A 13,011-nucleotide genomic window follows, 5' to 3' on the forward strand; every position below is an offset into this window, starting at 1 on the left:
GTAAAATTCAAAAATGTCCTTTCTATGTTTTGAAATCTTACAAATGTTTTTGAGATTGGAAACCTCCACATCTTGGCTAGATGTGAAAAACATGTGAGAATTCAGTAGGTTATGGAAAGACCCAGAACTGACCATCTCATAAAAGCAAAAACAAAGTTATGGTGCTTCTATTATTGCTTAATCCCCAAGGTTAAAAGGGAGACCACAGAATACTAAAGTCAGGTATTTACTAAAGAGTGTTGATTTCTACTAGCCAAATTCAGCCCTCACCCACCAGTTGAAACAGGAGTCTTTCTGAGTTCATTGTCTAGTAGGAGTTTGAAACATTTCAACTAAAACCTTTACTTTTCCTTTAGCCTTCAACATGTGTGGTCCCAACACTGCTGTCTCTGAGGTGGCCTCTGATTCAGACTTTGTAGCTCCATTTTCAAATTCACCTTGCTTCAATATCCATAAGCACACTTCTCTTTCAGAGCTTCTGCTATGTGGGCAGCAGGGCCAGTAGCACCGACTGGCTTGGGCTTTACATCTTCCTCTGACTCTTGACTGACTGAAGTTTTACACTATCCATCTTTTTAAGGATCTCTAGCATATTTGGCACATCTGATTTCTTTGGATTATTCTTAGCCAAAATCTTTCCAGCATTGGCTTTTTGCTCTCTTCACTCTTTAATCAGATCAACATCAGATTTACTTTGCTGGAGCTCTAGTGGAGTGGTGGATGGGAGGTGGTGGTGGTGCTGGGGCTATGATAATAGATGTGGTAGAATCCAAGTCACCTACTGCAGTGAGACTCTGTTGCTCTTGCAGGGTCACTTTTTGCTAATCCGAGGTCTGAATATAGCAAGTTCATTTTCAAGTGCATGGATCTTCTCTGCAGGGCTTCCTCATTGGTCAGGGTTGCAGTCTTCGGTGGAGGCTCTTCTGGACACAAGTTTGGTAAGGAAATATGCCTACTTGGGGGCTTCTCAAAGAAAGGAAGGTCATTTTGAAGGGGTGGCTTTGATTTTACCTCTGTCCTTAGTCTTACTGAGTACTCTACTCTCCTTCTTCTGTGGCTACCCATCCAATATCAGCAAAAGACAACATTGCCTTCTTTCCTGGATGGTTGGGACTCCATTCTGTTGCATGGCTGTAAGTTGAAATTGAACTCCAAGACACTGAATTAGAGATAAGTTAGTAACAATTTTCCTTATGATACTTCCAGATGAACTCATATGGTTTTTCAGACCAAAGCACTGATTGCATGCTTACTCCAACTTGTTGAAAACCATTCTCATCAGATGCGTAATCCAGCCAAGCATTTAGAGGGCAAAGTCATCCCAAATTTGCATTTCAGGTACTTCAGGCATACATAGCAGCACATGGTCCATTAGAGCACGCTGACTGCCTCCCCCACCCCTATTCCTCAGCAGCCAGCATATTCTCCAGCTACTCAGGTTTTCAGATTCAAATTATTTTTCTTGTAATTGAAGAATCATTGATAGAATATATAAACAGGTATTTTGAATTATAAAAAAAATCATGAAGCCACTTTCAGCAAGTCAACAAATTATGAGAAATCTCAGGAAAAACACTAATATACCACAGAAAAGGTTTTTATTTGAAATTAAATTTAAATTCAAAATCAGAATTCTAATGAAATTTCATTAAAATACAGATGATTAAAAACTTAAAAATAATTTAAATATTGAAAATTAAAATTTTAACTTTAATTTTAAGTGACTTAATACAAACACAAAGTAGTGATAATTAAAAAGCAATTTTTAAATCTGAATTTTAATGACTAATATTTATGAAAAATTAAATCCTTTTAGGAGAATTGTACCATGAATCTTCAGGTATAGATGACTAAAATTTATATTCAAAATTATCTGCGTAATTATTTTCAAAATAATTTACTAGAAATATGTCCCAATATTGTCAAAGTCTATAAAACATTTTAACAACTCCAGTAATAGTTACATCCACAGAAAGATACTTCTCAAAATTCAAAATAATAAAAAAAATTAATTGAGGTGCATTTGCCAGGAGTGATTTAAATCAATTTCTGTTACACTGATTGAAAATTAACTTGCTAAAAGTATACATTTTGATGACTTATTAATAAAGTTTTAGAAAAATAAATCAGAAAAATTCTTATGATCAATCAAGATATTCTATTAATAAAGTATTAATTAAATTAATACTATTAAATTAATACTATCAATAAAATTATTACAGTTAAACATTCTTTTTATAATTTATAATTCTATGTTGTGATTCATGTATTAGGATTATACCATAATTATACTTTATAAGTAATAAAATATTGTTAAAGAGAAATGTGTTGTATTTGACCACCTTTATCAGTACTTTTTTCTTAATTTTTGAATGAGGGAAACTCACATTTTTAATTTTCCCTGGGTCATGTAAACTCTGTAACCATCCTTGATAGCAAGATTTAGCATGAATTTCCTCTCCAGTTTTTTTCTTCTTGGATATTATTATTTAAAATTAATTGATTTTAATTTTTTATTTGTTCTAAATAGTTATACATGAAAGTAGAATGCATCATACATAAATGGAGAATAACTTCTCATTCTTCCAGTTGTACAGGATGTAGAGTTACACAGGTCATGTAATCATATATGCACATAGGGTAATTATGTCTAATTCATTCTATTATCATTCCTACCCCCATAACCCCTCCCCTCCCTTCACTCCACTCTGTCTAATCCATAGTACCTCTATTTATCCCCCCAAACCCCAGCCCTTATTGTGAATTGGCATTTGCATGTCATAGAAAACATCTGGCCTTTGGTTCTTTGGGATTGGCTTAATTTACTTAACATGATATTCTCCAGATCCCTCCATTTACCAGCAGAGCTATAATTTCATTCTTGTATTTGTGATAATTGTCATTCTTACTAGAGTGAGATGGAATATCAGTGTAATTTTGATTTGCATTTATCTAATTGCTAGATATATTGAACATTTTTTCATATATTTGTTAATCAATCACATTTTTTCTTCTCTGAAGTGTCTCTTCAGTTCCTTAGCCCATTTATTGATTGGGTTATTTGGGTTTCTTTTGTGTGTGTTAAGTTCTTTGAGTTCTTTATACATCTTGGAGATTAATGCTCTATCTATGATTTTCTTCCATTATGTAAGCTCTCTCTTCATGTTATTGATTGTTTCATGTTATTGCTGTGAAAAAGCTTTTCAGTTTGATTCCATCCTATTTATTGATCCTTGAATTCACATTTTGTGCTTTAGGAGTTTGTTAAGGAAGTCAGTTCCTAAGCCGGCATAGTGAGGATTTAGGCCTACTTTTTCTTCTAGTAAGTGCAAGGTCTCTGTTCTAGTGCCTAAGTCCTTGATCCACTTTGAGTTGATTTTTGTGCAGGGTGAGGTCTTTTAATTGACAAGAATTGTGTATATTTATGGTATACAGCAATATAATTTTTTAGCTGTAGGTATGTATTATTCAATGGCTAATTCAAAACAATTAATAAATATATCCATTACCACACATACTTATTATATTTATGCAGTAAGAACATTTAAAATTTATTTTCTTACCAATTTTTAAGTATAGAGCACGTTGTTATTATAGTCATTGATATTATAATTATTAGGTGAAAGCAGTCACCATGTTGTATCACAGATCTCCTGAACGTATTTTTCCTAACTGGAATTTTGTATACTTTAACCAATATCTGTAAATTCTCCCTACCTCCCAGACCCTGATAACCTCCATTCCACTCTCTGATTTTTATAACTTCTTTTTTAGGTTCTACATGTAAGTGAGATTTTGCAGTATTTATCTTTGCTTTGCTTGGCTTATTTCATTTAACATAATGTCCTTCAGGTTTGTCCATGTTATCACAAATGACAGGATTTCCTTTTCTTTTAAAGCTCAATATTATTCATATATCTATATTTATCTACCTATCACATTTTCTTCATACTTCTTTCTGTTTGATGGACACTTTGATTCCACATCTAGTCTATATTACAAATGGGAGTACAGTTTAACACACTGATTTCTTTTCCTTTGCATATGTACCCACAAGTGGGATCACTGGACACATATTAGTTCTATTTTTGATTTAAAAATGTTCCCATAATGGTTGTACTCATCATCTACATTCCCACCACCAGTGTGCAAGGTTTCCATTTTTTGGCACATACCTCACCAATCTTGTTTTCTTTTTCTTTCTTTCTTTCGTTTTTTTTTTTTTTTTTTTTTTTTTTTGATAATAGTCATTCTAGCAGGTGTGTGGTAGAATCCTTTGTGTCTATGAACTAAACTGACAGATGATTTGGCCCATTACAAGCAGAAACATTTCATGTTGAAAAATTTTTGTTGATATCTAAAACTACAGGATCCCTGAATGTGTCCTGTTTTACCATGAGCTATGAGCATAGGTCCCAGCTTCTCAGAGTGGTCCATCTGTACCTGTCTGGTTTTGGAGATGGGAGGTCATCCATAGTGAGGCTGGTTCCACAGAATGGAACACAAGGTAGTGACATCTTTATGAATGAAAGATTTTTTTTTTTCAGCCTTTAGTCAATTTGATACTTCCCCATCGATGACTACTTGTAAGTCAGTGTCCATTTGTCTGACTCCAACCTGAGATGGTCTTGGTCAGCTTGAAATAACAATGACAATAGACTCAGGTGTTTCGGTGGCCTCTATTTTGAAGTTTGGAAGATTTATGTCTGGACAGCTGCGTGCAAAACCTTCTGCACATGGAGATCAGCATATCCCCCAAAGATATAATGAGTAAAGCTAGAAGAGTAATGAAGAAAAATGACAGGCGCCTAGAAGGGAATAAACGGGGTATGCCTCTGGTAAATAACTCCCTGAAGGACTCTTAGGAATGACTTACTGATTAATTGAATCAATCCATCATTCTTGGGGTGACAGCATCAGTTTGCCATCTTTTTCTGGGAGTTGTTTAATTCCTTTGTTGTTATAGCTTAAATTCATATGAGGGTAGAAGAAGTAGTTAAAAATATAACTGTTTCATTATTAAGGTGCCACATTATTAAGGCACTCTCAAAGAAAAGCTTGACATTAATTTTAGTAACAATTTAGCCTGTGCAAGATCATCAACCTGTGGCTTGTAAAGGGATTTCTTTCCTCTATGAATTTAACTTACCAATATCACTTTTCATTATCCCCCACCAAAATTTTCTCATTGCTTCTAAATTCCATAATGTTTAAAGATTTTTTTTAAATGATCTTTGTTCTCATTCTAGAGAATATAAAAATACCTGCTTTCATCCATTTTAATACAGACTCACCTTTATTTTCTGTGTTGTCACTGGCAACCATAACTCATAAAACTTAACGCAGATTTCAGTTGCAAATATAATCCTTGAAAGTATTAATCTGGTTTAAATTTTTGCTGAATAAAAAGGTGTAGAATTCATGTTTCTGATATTTTTCTCCCGTCGCTATCAAAAGAACAATTGTTTCAATATTCTAATTTGTTGTAAATTACATATAAGGTCGATTATGGATTTTGTTCTTTTTTTTTTTTTGGTTGTGGGTGAAAGATAGATGTAATAAAATGAAAAGAGAATTGGACAAAAATCCTAAGCAAAGATTTACATGAGATGAAAATAATTTTGGGGTTTATATTTTGCAATGTAAGAATCTTAATGCCAAGGCTTCTTGAGGATATGTCTTGAGTGTTGAAATTTTAGTAAAGATAGATAAAATGTCTGAAGGAAGAATTTTCTTGACAAACAGAGAAAGCATCCAAGATGAAACTGTTTAAATAATCCTAATATTAGTTATTTGTAAATGTACTGTAAAAGAAATTAACAGAAAATCTTCTCTGTAACTAAATAGAATTGATAAATACATAAAATCATGTATCCACATGTTTACATGTGTGTAGGGATTGATGGTTTTCAAAAGAACATATAATAAAATATATTTTAATATTGAAACTATATTGAACATAACACATAATAATTCAAAAGCATTTTATGATTTAAAAATGTCTTAAGGTCTTCCTTTTCATGGTTTGTTTCAATTTACAAAGTCCAGGGTCAATTGATAATGTCTGGGATTTGATTTATTCTTTTCTGATCAGATTGCACACAAGAATTTGCTGTGGAATGTGAGTTAATTTGCATTTTTAGAATACATGCTCACCTTGTGTAATTTCTTAATGTCTCCAGGCCTTATCTTACTGTCTGTATAATGAATAGATTTTGGATCTCAAAGGTTTGTTCTAAACATGACCTATTTTAAAAATGGGTTTATATTTCTGAAAGAAAAGGAGCCATTCATTCATGATATCACAGTGAAACGAAGTGGATTGGCTTCACTGTATCAGAGGGTCTTTCTTTCTTTTTTTTTTTTTTTTTCAGTACTTAGCAAATGCATACCTTAGTTCTGCCTGTTATGTACCAAGCTCATGATTTATTTAACTGAGACCTGCAGAAGAAGGAATCTTTTCTTTAAGGTAAACACATATGTAGATTTATGATTGACCTATTGATTTCGTCTTTTTCTAGGCAACTGAGATGTTGTGTGCCTTTGACGGCATGGCAGTCATCCACGTCAACTTCAGTGAACACCGTCACAGCAGACTTTTCACACAGGGAACAAAAGTAAGATCAGGCTTGATCATTTACAAGGCTCTCCCCATGCAACGGACAAATCAAGGATTGAGAGTTGATCTTCAGCTCCTTGATATACTGCCTCAAAGCTGTCCTTGTTTTGAACCCACTTGAGTACTTTGACTTTTAGGGGCTGCAATGTGTCTGCATGCAGCCTCAGTGGCCCCTAAGCCTGAAGCAGGTGAGCCAGTGGCTCTCTCTCCTTTTAGTGCCTACTGTGAACCTTGGCTGAGATGAAGGGCTACAAAATCAGTTGCCAGGGCTTCATCCTTTCTATTTGTCTCTCCTACCCCATAACATGGCATTTACATTTGTCTTCTGTTGAGGGGAATATCAATTTTCTAATAACACAGTTGATTATGTCATTGAAGGGGCAATAAATAAGTAGTTGAAATTATTTTATTGAAAATAAAATATATTTAATAAAAAACCCCAAAAAACTCTACCTATAATTTAATCAAATTTTTTTTTAACACAGGGTCTTAACACCTTCATCAATTATTAGTTTGATACCAACTCTAAATCTGGAAGGTTTCCAAAAGACAGTAGGTCCATTGCAGACCGAGTCAAGGCCTCAGTGTCAGGAGGTAATGCAAGTACGTGTCACCTGTGACTGGGCTGGATGGTGCCCCAACCAGGCAGTTTCTTTTCATTGCTGACACATCCGTGCACTGCAGAGATGACAGTGCCTTCATGTAAATTTGATAGGGTTTCCCTGTCAATGACATAATCAAATACACTGTGAGAAGTAACAGGGGTTTCCAGGGATGGCTCAGAAACTTAATTGTTTTTCCATTTATTTTTAAAATGCAAATTACACTAGTAAGTCAAAAAAATCACTCTGTTAAAAATACATTCAGAATTAACAAATGAAAAAAAAAGACACATCAGGATTGTAACTCTTGCCTTCAGAATATTAGGTTTATAACAAAAGCTCAGCCTAGAAAAATAGCATTCTTCACCGGATTTTTGAGGAGGATACAGCTGTACAACTTAGATGTTTTCCCAGATAGAATCACACCACTGTGCTTACTGCTCCTAAAAAAGGCCTGTCCACTGATTACTTTTTAGTAGTCAACAACTGTTTTTGAAAATTTTGGTGGTGGTGATAGTAGTGATTTGGTGGTAAGCTGGCTGTAACTTAAAACGGGAATATGAGGGCTCATTGTCTGTATCCATATACATGTACTATAAGGTTGAATCTTCACAGCATGAATGTACAGTGAAACCTCATTTTAATAGTTACATCAATAGTCACATTAGAATAGTTTCTGGCATGTATAGTATGTATATTTTAGGAGTCAAAAGACAGTACATTGGTAAATATTTTTCTTGTACATTAAACATGCATGTCACTATAAAAGCATCATATGAGGTTTCACTGACATGTTTGCAATTGTATATTTTATACATGTACGTATGGACAAACATATGCAAGCCACTGAGAAAAATCCAAGCACATGTGCTGGAATGTATGTTTGTGGTTTATGTTCCAATGGTAAACTTTTGTTCCTTTATTATTTTCAAATGTATATGCCTGTGTACATTACAAATATTCATGCAACACAGTTATGGGACCATTTTTATCTGAATGAGCTAAGGTCCAAAGGAGGTTCACCCAATAACTGAAACTTCATAAAAATCAAAGAGAAAAGTTGCTCCATGACAATTTATAAATTTCCCAGTCTGGATTTCACCGTAATTAAAGATGGTGTTAGTTCAACAAAATTTGATTTTAGTGTCTCAAGCGGATCTGAAAATCATGACTCATCTGAGTTACTGATAAGCCTGAGCTAATTATGTTTTCCACTAATGAAAACCAAATAATGCTTGATAATATAAAACAAAATTTCCTAGGAGTTCAGAATATTCCATAGACACATTGACCTACTATTAAGTTTCCAAAGGCATCTTGTTTGCCAACTACGTAACAGCACAGTTTTTCTGCCACGATAATACAGGAGGATTGAAATACACTCTAACACACAACAGATCCCCCAAATACCACAAAGAGATCTCAAATATTTCACCAAGGTAACTATTGTTCCCCCCCACCCACCCAAAAAATAATCTTGTATGCAGAAGTTAGAAAAGAAAGTTCACCTACATCGGGTCTTCCGTTTGAATTAGATATAAAAGAGTAAACATAGCTAATACATAGTCAGTTGGCCTCGGTTGATAGAAATCCACAGCTGTTTTCTGTGTTAGTAAAAGACATTTGTAGATACTTATAAAAGCACCTAGAGTGCAATAAATAAAATCAGTGAGTTAAGCCATTTTTGCTTTCTGCTCCCAATAGATTAATGAGTTAGTAGATTAATAAATTTTACTTTGTCCCACCCCAACCCCATCAGAAGACCATACCTAATAATTATAAAGATGACTATTATTGTTGTTGTTATTGGTACTTGTCTCTTTTTGGCCATCAGGGAGGCTCAACGTTACATAATGCACTTTGCTGACAGCTGGCAGTTTTCTTACACAGACACACTGGAGCTGCTGAGTTATTCAGTCTTGTTTCTCGACACGAAACACACAGACTCGAACTCATTCGGAATGAATAGCAGTGTGTTAGCCTAAAGGAATTGACTCAGGGATGTCTGCACTGAGATTCTCGGGCACACAACGCAGGTGGGTTAAGGCAAGTATGTACGGTACAGCCTTTAGGGCAAACGACCTGCCATTTCAAACTTCGGTTACAAGGTCATCGTGGCATGTTTTTGTTTGTCTTTTTTGCAATTACATTGCCTAAGTAGCTGTGGTGCTATCAAGATGTATGGAGTGCAGAAAACGGGGCTCTCAAACTAATGTGCCCCATGACTTCGCAGCTCACAGAGGTTGACTGGCTGGGCTGCCGAGGAGTTAGTAATGGCCAGCAGGGGGCACCAACGCGTCTCCTTTTGAACTTTAAAGGCCTGGGAGAAAGGAGCCTGCTTTCAGGAAATCCAGGATGGGCGTGTCCTGCATATTTGTCTTTTTCATTTAGAAAGGAGGTCAAGTGGAATTGGTTTGTGCGTGGTTGTGTGTGTGTGTGTGTGTGTGTGTGTGTGTGTGTGTGTGTCCTGTTAATATGTATATATATTTAAATTCATCTGCTTCTTGCTCTTCATCAAATGCAGGAGGGCATTTCGAAACAAGTTCTTTGAGAGGTCCATGGGCTGACAAACTGAAGTCATCTGTATTATTTTGACCTAAGAGAGAGAAAAGATGTTTTTAATCAAAGGGGAGAGTGCTAGGTGCCTGTCCCTTACCACCTTTTCTCACCTCTCCAAGCACAAGTGCAAACAAAACAGAAAGAAAGAAAAGAGAAGAAGCCCCAATTGGGTTTTAGCTAGATAAATTTCTTCTCCTTTTCTTTTTCCTTAATGCAACGGCCTGGATAGAGAGACCCACTTGTGGTCATTCAAAAATCTATTTCTGGGGACGAATGAGATGAAGATGTATTACTGTACAATTGGGCTGCCCAATATAATGCACTGTTTTCACATGCTGCCTAATACTCCACAGGATCATCTCACTGGGTGGGAGCAGGATCAGATCTATGCTTGCTACTGTGGCAGTCCATGCAGTTACATTGCTAGAAAATTGATCTGTGGACATGGAAATTCTTTTTGCTGCAATTTCATAGTTACCAGTTGGTTTCAAAGAGGTTTATCAAAGTGTAAGGGAAAACATAAAAAACCTTTCCTTTTAGATGGATTATAGATAATCTGAAAATTTGCAAAGCAAGAACATTCACAAAACCTAACTAAAAATAACAAGGACTGTGCATTCATTGGCTATGGGCACTGAAACAGGGCTGTGACCGGCAGGCAGTATTGGCAGTGACTTTACAGCTTTGTCCAGGGTCCTGGCCACAGAAGGTTTGTGGGGTAGAATGAAAATCCCACAGCTAAAACTTCACATTACTTTTTAGCATTTGCTTTCTTTCAAAAGGACAGCTTTTATTTCCAGTTGCTCTATAATATTGTTAGGGTGCACGAACTGGCCCATGATGTTAAATTACTCTTACTTTACAAGACATATTTATGGCAAGTTGACAGGAGAAGGCACACTCCAAATGACAAAGACAGAGGAGATGCTCAGGTCTCTGCCTCTCAGCAGGGAACAAGGTTTGTAGGTGAATCAGTTTTGATTTTTCACAGGATTTGAATAGGCAGTTGCTCTCAGATGAATGGTTTTGAGGGTTACAAAGTTTAAAAGGCCCTTCATTCAACATAGCATAGTGTAAAATCAAAAGGGAATAGAGGGAATGTACAGAAAGGGGAAGGTGCAGACTTTTATGGAAATAGGGCCATTAAGTCAGTGTAAGCTACACCAACAAGAAAATAAAATCAGGGAATGTAACATGAAGTCGAACTCACAGCCCACCTTAAAATTTGTTGAGAACTGAATTAAGGGGATAGGAAAAGAGGTTGATAATCCTGGCTGTACCACCAACAAGTTGTGTGACGGTTGTTTTCCTTTCTCTTGATTCAGTTTCCTCATCTGTAAAATAAAATCTTTGTATTCTAGGATCCAAGGTTTCCTATGGGTTGCTTTGTGGAAGAGGTGATAGTAGGATTTTGACTTTAATATTTTATGTACCTTAAGTATTCCTGACTTCTTAGATTTGAATTCCATTAAACATGTAAATTAGTTCCTAAGCAACAAAATTTGAAGGGTCTCATATAATTTTACTATTCATGGGCAGTATTTTTATTACTTCCACTTGGCTTTTAAACTATTTTATTTAACAAAATCATGAGAAGTTTTGTCTTCAAGGAATTTAATCATTGACAAAGATATTCATTTTTATAAAGTCCCTGTTTAAATATCAACATTAGAATTATAAATGCCTGGTTTGAAACAATATGCTGATTATGTATAATTAGCATTATGTATAATTAGCCTTCTCATGTTATTATTATAGATAGCTTAAAGTTAGATGAGTGGTTACATCTAATTTATTATGGCTTGGTGATCTTTACTGATCATTTATATTGACCAACACAATGCAATGTTATATAATATAGTCAATATCAAGCAATGCATGCCTTGTAGATATTTGATCTACTCTTTTAAGTTCAAATATATTGTTATTTGTTACATGAGCTAATATTATATGTCATATGTCATATACAGAGGATATCCTTTGGGAAATGAGATATCTGACTTGACAAGGCTTTTCATGATGATGTTGGTTGACATAAGAATTATTTTCACTGTTAATAAATACTGTTTATTAAGCACTTACTATGAGACATATCCTATGTCTTCTATGTTTTACCTGGATTTTTTCATATAATTTCCGAACAATTAAATGAAGTACATGTGTTGTCATTTCTATTTTTCAGGTGAGGAAACTTAGGCTTGGTGAGATTAAAGTTTTTCAAACAAAGTTATACGATCAAGGTTATAATGAATTTAATCTCAGGCAGTATACTACTCCTGATTGCTTTGCCCTTTTAAAATAGCACACCTTACAGATGTTTACTCTAAAATATTGAGAAGAATGGCAAAAAATTCAAAAGATGTATAATTTTGTATTTTTGTTCTTGGAATTTCATGGAGGGGTACTTTACCATGGGGCAACATCCCTAGTCCATTTTATTTTTTATTTTGAGACAGGGTCTCTCTAAGATTTCAAGGCTGGCCTTGAATTTACAATACTCTTGTTTCAGCCTTTCAAGTTTCTGGGATCACAGGTATACACAACCTCACCTGGCCTAATTTTATTTTTTGTTGTAGCTATCAGATTTTTCTGAGAGGTTTGGGTAGATACAGTATAAAGAGTATATTGCAAAAAAATAAAAAAGAGAGTATTAGAGGAAAATAATGTTAAGAAATATTTTATATAGGAAGTATATTTTAAAATAAAATTTAAAGACAGCGAGGTTTCAAAGAGCAAAATTTGGGAAAAATATAATATCTGGTGTCAAAAGAACAGCAGGACAATTGGAAATAACTGTGTCCTTTTTTTTGGAGAAGGCAAGAGTTGAATTTGGTTGGGAAAAAAATGACTTGAAGGAAGATACCAGTCTATTTATGAATTCACTGGATTCAAAGCATAAGGAGGCTAGGCCAGTTTTCATTCACCATTACATTTACCCTACCAACTCCCAGCATCATCTGCAGGTGGTTGGGACTCAGCCATTATTAGCACTTGAAGAGAAGATATTTAAATGAAATATTGAGGCCAGGTCAGGTTAGACTTGCAGGCTATGGCAAGAAGTTTGGATTCTGTTCAGTAGGTAACAGGGAGTAACTGATGGCCTTTGGGCAGAGAGGTGAAATTCTCAGAATAGTACTTTGGGAAGATTAATTTGGCAGCCATGCGGAGGATGGGATGGAGGTTCTGAAATAAGGAAGAAGCTGGAGTTAGGGCAGTGGTGGTGGGCATGTA

General features: G+C 35.1%; 1 pseudogene; it reads right to left on the reverse strand.

The window, feature by feature from the left end:
• Positions 1 to 300: 300 nt before the first annotated feature.
• LOC113176576 (mitochondrial fission regulator 1-like) lies at positions 301 to 1,303 on the reverse strand (annotated as a pseudogene).
• Positions 1,304 to 13,011: the final 11,708 nt, after the last annotated feature.

Source organism: Urocitellus parryii, chromosome 8 (genome assembly GCF_045843805.1).
Source record: "Urocitellus parryii isolate mUroPar1 chromosome 8, mUroPar1.hap1, whole genome shotgun sequence".
Taxonomy (NCBI): Eukaryota; Metazoa; Chordata; class Mammalia; order Rodentia; family Sciuridae; genus Urocitellus; species Urocitellus parryii.